This window comes from Pseudophryne corroboree, chromosome 5, assembly GCF_028390025.1.
Source record: "Pseudophryne corroboree isolate aPseCor3 chromosome 5, aPseCor3.hap2, whole genome shotgun sequence".
NCBI lineage: Eukaryota > Metazoa > Chordata > Amphibia > Anura > Myobatrachidae > Pseudophryne > Pseudophryne corroboree.
The window spans coordinates 481220888-481227092 of record NC_086448.1 but is presented as its reverse complement, the minus strand read 5'-3'; the positions used below and the strand labels follow the sequence as shown (position 1 = coordinate 481227092).

At 34.9% G+C, this 6205-nt stretch overlaps 1 protein-coding gene across 3 annotated transcripts in view; it reads left to right on the top strand.

Moving 5' to 3' along the window:
* The first annotated feature begins 248 nt into the window (after positions 1-248).
* Positions 249-6205, top strand: part of LOC134927886 (cadherin-10-like) — a 680078-nt gene continuing 674121 nt past the window's right edge. For all 3 annotated transcript variants that reach the window (XM_063922965.1, XM_063922966.1, XM_063922967.1), the window contains exon 1: positions 249-464. The gene's annotated coding sequence lies outside the window, so the exon portion shown is untranslated. The remainder of the gene's footprint in view (positions 465-6205) is intronic.

Sequence of the window (6205 nt, the reverse complement as noted above, 5' to 3'; positions counted from 1 at the left end):
CAGAGTTTAAATTATGACTATGTTAAATTTCAAACAAAGAAAATCACTATACAGATGTGGTGTTTAACAAGGTTCATTCCATTCTCCGTCTACATTCACTTGCAAATCATTTTGCCAGTAAAAGCCACTGTTCCTCTCAGTCCCTAACCTTCCCATGATAAGTACTGCAGTTCTTTCAGCAGAGGCTTGCTGTGTTGTGTGAGAGAGGATTTTTTTTTCTCCTTATTAATCAGGAGCCCTGAATGAAAGCCAATCACAGGCTGAGCTTCCCCTTGGCTTTGCTTTCCTGCCTCTTAGAGTTAAAAGTGATGCTGTGACTGTGAGGAAAAGACTGAGTTAGAATCAAGTAGAATCTTCCTTGGAAAAATATAAGCAGAAATAGATGGTAAATAGCAGAAAATGTTCAAGCTGTGGTGCTGAATCGGACAATACTGCATTTCCAGGAACAGCAACAAATTTGAAAGGTAAGATATTTCTAAAGCATCTCTGTATTCAGGATGCATTCTCTGTTTAACAAGATGACAGCATTGCTTGCTGCATTGTAATGTAGATGAATACTATTTGTATGTAAGTATCGGAACTTTTAATTTAGTGTGTCTGGTTAATGTAAGATGTAAATCAAGCAATTAGTAGGCAGCTGCAGCAGTGCATTACAAACTAAAGCTCTTTATAAATAGGGATTTTGCACTTCAGTCCGGTTTGCAGTAAATGATACATGCAAGTTCATCTAGTGGATTGAACAAGACATGGTAAAAATATATATGTAGATTGATTGCCTAAATGATTTTTGAACAGTTCTATGTAAAATGATGCTATTGTGGGTTAGCAAACTACAGCAATAACCATCAAATAGACAAATGTGTCTGTCTACTGTGTATGCAGGTACTGGCTTCAGGTAAAAGACATTCAGTGTTTAGTCATCAGTTCAAGGTAATAATAGGATGTTATTCATTTTTAGATATTAAAATACCTTAAGGGCAAAGAATAAAGAGCTAATGACTGACGTAGCATAAATATCCAAGAAATATTCAGATTCTAACGTATTTATTTATTTATTCTGTTTATGGCAAAATGCTGATTTGTATGTATTTTGTGTTATGGGGATGTACTGTATAACATGTTGACAAGTCTAAATACATGATCATGTTTCCCTGAAGCAACTGTTGATGGTATTATATGATCTGGAGTTATTGTAACATGAGGATGTGCTACATGATACAGTACTCTGTGCAGCCAGACAATCGTAGAAGCCCTCTAGCCCCACAATGAGCCTGCACATGCAAATCATTGACAAACAGCACCCAGCTTCTTATAACTGACATATTATCTTTTCTGCTTTCACACAAATGGAGCTGTTTCCTATAATCTTCATCTCTCTTTCTTGTAAAAGCATCGCTATTATACTAAAATGCACATCTATTTCCAATATGTGTCAAGATACTGTATATTATTCTGTACTTTTTCCAGTCAGCCAAATGTGCCTACTCAGACAAGAGATGGCTTTTAAACTAATAATTGACAAAGCCACAAAGCATAACTAAAAATAAAATTGTGTATATATATATACAGTGTGTATATATACAGTGTGTATATATATATATATATATATGCAGTAAGTATCACTTCACAAACACCCAATGTGACAGGTTTTGCACTATCTAACCATGACTAATATGAGCATTCATTTCTTCATGAGTCAGACAGACATGTGCTAAAACATATAGTCTGTTTATTTCTGGGTAACCTATATTACAGATGGTAAGCCTCTTACCAAAGCTGCTTGTTCATCTGAAAAAGTGCTGAAGTTTTAGACTGCAGTGCATGTTCCCAAAGCAGTGTTACATATTTTATCTTTTTGCTGCAAAGTTAAATGTGTAATGCAAAGCTACATTTGCAGTACCAATAAATAAGCAGCTTTATATATTTTGTATATCTTGAACAGAAAGATAAATACTTTTTGGAACATAAGCTGGTAATCTTGTTTGTGCCATGGGAACCCTTTTAAATTAGACTATTCCATCGCCTTGCCAACCTGTTAAACAAAAGAATTGAATCAAAGGCTCATTTATAGTCCATGCAGCAACTCCTAATGGGAAAAAATGAATGACAGACTGGAAGTTGTTTTGCTTTTATATTTTTTTTTGTCCTTAATTTTCCAATATTACTTTGGAGGACAACACAACCTTGCATGAAGTATATTGAAGACTGCAGTCTAGTAATGCATCTTTTTGTGGGAATCATAAGATATTTACTTTTAACCAAACACAGTAGGTAACAAATGTCAACAGTCTTGATATATTATCGGCATAAGGGAACTGGGCTTTCCATTATTGTAGTATGCAAAGTTTAACAAATAATAAAGTATGTATTGGTATATGCAATTATTCTGGCCATAATAAAAAACATAAGACATGCTATTGGCAGTGACATATCTTTTGATTAAAATGACCATAAAGATCTATTTGATAAACATATGCACAATACATACACATACTGTAAATGTGCTAAGAGTTATATACACACAGGGCTATCTGCATTCGAGGACATTGTTATCATATACCCTGTCTGCTTGGTTTTTTTTCAAACCCACTGGGGAGTTTAAATTCTCAATCCATTGCTAACTGCTTTACAACCCTTTATCAAAGAAATTCATTCTGCAGAATAGCTTTCAGAGTAATAGGGTAAGAAATCTAAACTTGCAACAGAATTGTTATTGTTTCATTTTAATTCTTAGTAAAGCAACATGAAAACAGAAAAGGTTAATTTGAAAATGATACCCATCTCTGCATTAGTTCTTTCTAGATTTATCAAATCTCTTGACAAAAACAAGAAATAAGTGAATACTGTATGCCCTAGATAGATACACTGGCTGAATATCTTCCTTCCCTTAAGCAGACTGAATGGTCAGGGCAATGCAGTATTCTATACCATTATCTATTTCTTTACTGTCTTTGTTGTAGAAGCTGAAGATTTTTGCGTGGCATAAAGCTTGTATTAAAGTAATATGTCAAATGCTTCAGAAGTAGTGGTCATAATTGTAAACCATGCTTGGTTGCACTGTTCAACCGGGCAAAACATTATTTGTATATTAATCACTTTGTGACTAAAAGGTGCTTATTAAGATCCTGTACTCAGTGGGAAGGAAGACATGCTTGATTTCATTTCAATGTATATATAGGTTATACTAGTACTTGCTGAATTCTACCAATTTCCTAAATACCATTATTCACTTTTCCAGCACAGTCAGACGCTACGATACATAGTACACAACAGTGCTACCAATAGCATAGGTGGAAGCCATTGCATACAGTAATATATGTTGGCAAAAGATACCCAAATCCATTTTTTCCAAATAATCTAAGTAATAGAATTCAAAGCTCTGAATTCAGTTACTATTTCATTTGTCTCATCCATAGGATGAGGGCAGGTTGTGGAGGATCTAACTACAGTATAACTTTTTAATTCAACTGCTGAAAACAGATTAAATTTTGCACATGTTTAAATATATACTATGGGGTCAATTCAAAAAGAAGTAATAGCTGCAAAAATGATGGAAAAGCAGTCAGAGTGCCAGCACCCAGAGCACACCAGAATATTGTATATGTTAGTTATGTAATTTAAGAATATTAAAATATTACCAAGCCTTATGGTCTTTTCTACTCACAATACTTCTGCACTTCCAAAAATTTTAAATTATCCATTATTATTTTCTATATTTATATAATAATAACCGGACAATAACATTTGACAAATATATTACAATTTGCAGCTAACTCCACAACAAAGACAAAATATACAGAAAACATGGTACTCACATCTCTTATGGTACATTCTTCTATTTTTATGGTACCCATTCATTTTTTGCATTATTGTTCCCTTGTCTTTGCTTAGGGCACCCATGGAATACTTTGTTATGGTCCCCATGTTTATGATTTATTAGGTAAAACATACTGTATATTCCCTTTATTATGGCCCCAATGTCTATCTTTTATTAAGGACCCATAGCTTTTCTTTATTATGGTCCCAATGTCTATCATTTACGCACAATGTATGTACTGTATGGTAATTTCTATAGAACTAATTTATTTTGTAAATGGTATTCTCTTGAAATCAAGAGGCATTCTCAGGGGGTGAGATATACTAAGCATTGAAAAGTGATAAACTTCACTGGGATAAAGTACCAGTCAATCAGCTTCTAACTGCCATGTTACAGGCTAGGTTTGAAAAATAACAGTTAGGAGCTGGTTGATTGGTACTTTATCACCATGCAATTTATCACTTTTCAAGGTTTAGTACATCTGGTCCTTTGTCCCTGTAAGTACACATAAATCTAGATTTTATAAGCAGTGGAAACTCCTTAACTATTCTTTACATCATACCATTTGATATACAAACAATATAGATTCATGTAGCCATTCTCACTTCCATGAGATAAGATGCCCATTGCAAATTTAAATTAGACCACTAACTAATAAACATTGGTAACACTGTGGGCTGGATGTAATGGATTGCGAGACGGCTGGAGTTCCGAGAGTCTGGCCGAACTTGTACGTTTTTTTAAAGCAGCAAATGTTTATAAGGTAAAACCAACCTGGTTTTGCCTTGTAAACATTTGCTGCTTTAAAAAACGTATGAGTTCAGCTGGAGTTTCGGAGCTCCGGCCGACTCGCACTCCATTATGTCCAAGCCCCATATCTGGGATCTACTTTAGGTCTAGAAAAAGAAACACTGCTCAAGCAATTGACCCCCATTTCCCAATTTTTGGGTGTTATGACTCACTCACTAATAACTACAGTGCTTTAAAGTTAAAAATTTTATTGGAACTTGGATCATCTCTTCAAGTCCAGTATATTCATATTCTCAGCAGGTATCACATGTTTATGTTTTTTTATAAAGAAAAAAACAATAAAACCTCTTCAAGTTCATTGAAACACATAGTAAACCCCTCAATTCAGGCCATTTTATCCAAATTTGTTAAAAAGTCTGGACTTAGGGCTATGGGGCATATGTAATAGGGTCTGAGTTTGCCAAAGCTGTGGGATACCAGTCGATTTCTGACTTTTTTTTTTAAAGTGGCAATCACTTACAAGGCATATTTTATGATTGCCGCTTTAAAAAATGCTCTGAGATTGTTGGCCTCTCGCACCTCTGGAAAACATTGACTCTATTACATATGCTCCTGTATCTGTAACATTTCATAGTGTAATTTACAACTGCTGACAATGGCCACTTTTAAAGGGAGACAGCATGGAAAAGTTTGAATGAAAGCAATACTTCATAAAAGAGAATTTCCAATTTCTAATTGGATAGCTGACTTTGATGATGTTGTTTTATTCTCTACCTGAAATAGTGTGGTTTAATATCTAATGCACATAGTTTAGATTGAGACATAGGGCCCGATTTAGAAGTGGACATGTGCCTTTGTTACAGTGGATGTAAGAAGATACTGTATGCTAATGCCACAGCCCCTGCCATCTATATAAAGATGCCCACCACCAGCATCTCAAACCTCTTGCTTGTGTATGAAGACTCAACATTGAACACACATTGGTCACACCATTAGACCACTGAGCAACCCTATTGGCAATTAAAAGGGTCACAACATGCCAGTGTTTTAGTAGCCACCCATTACCTCCCACAAACTCACTGTCACTCACTCTGCATCCTAATCCACACTATGACTGCCATCGCAAGACAAACAGAGTGCATGCATGGTGTGACAGACTAATTTGCAGGACAAAAACCATCAGCCAACCATTAGACATATGTAAATTGGGTCCACCACTGAATTAGGAAAACAGCTTAAACAATAGTTTTTTTAATTAAATTATTAATTAATATAAGAGAATATCAAAATGTTTATTAATAAAACTGTATATTTTAATCATAAGAATCTCATATTTTCTTTAATAGTGGAAATTGCTGCCTCTTTATCCTATAGTACACACAGCTTTGAACTAATGCCAGTGCAGATGTTGCACTGGCATTAGTTCAGAGTTTTCCCAAAGCAGCAGCTATCTATTTACTAAAGCTGTGGTTCCCAAACTTCGTCCTCAAGGCACCCTAACAGTTCAGATTTTAAAGATATCCATGCTTAAGCACAGGTGACATAATAAGTAGCTCAGTCAGTTAGATTATACTATATCTGCACAAGCACGGATAGCCTTAAAACTTTGACTATTAAAGTGCCTTGAGGACTTAATTC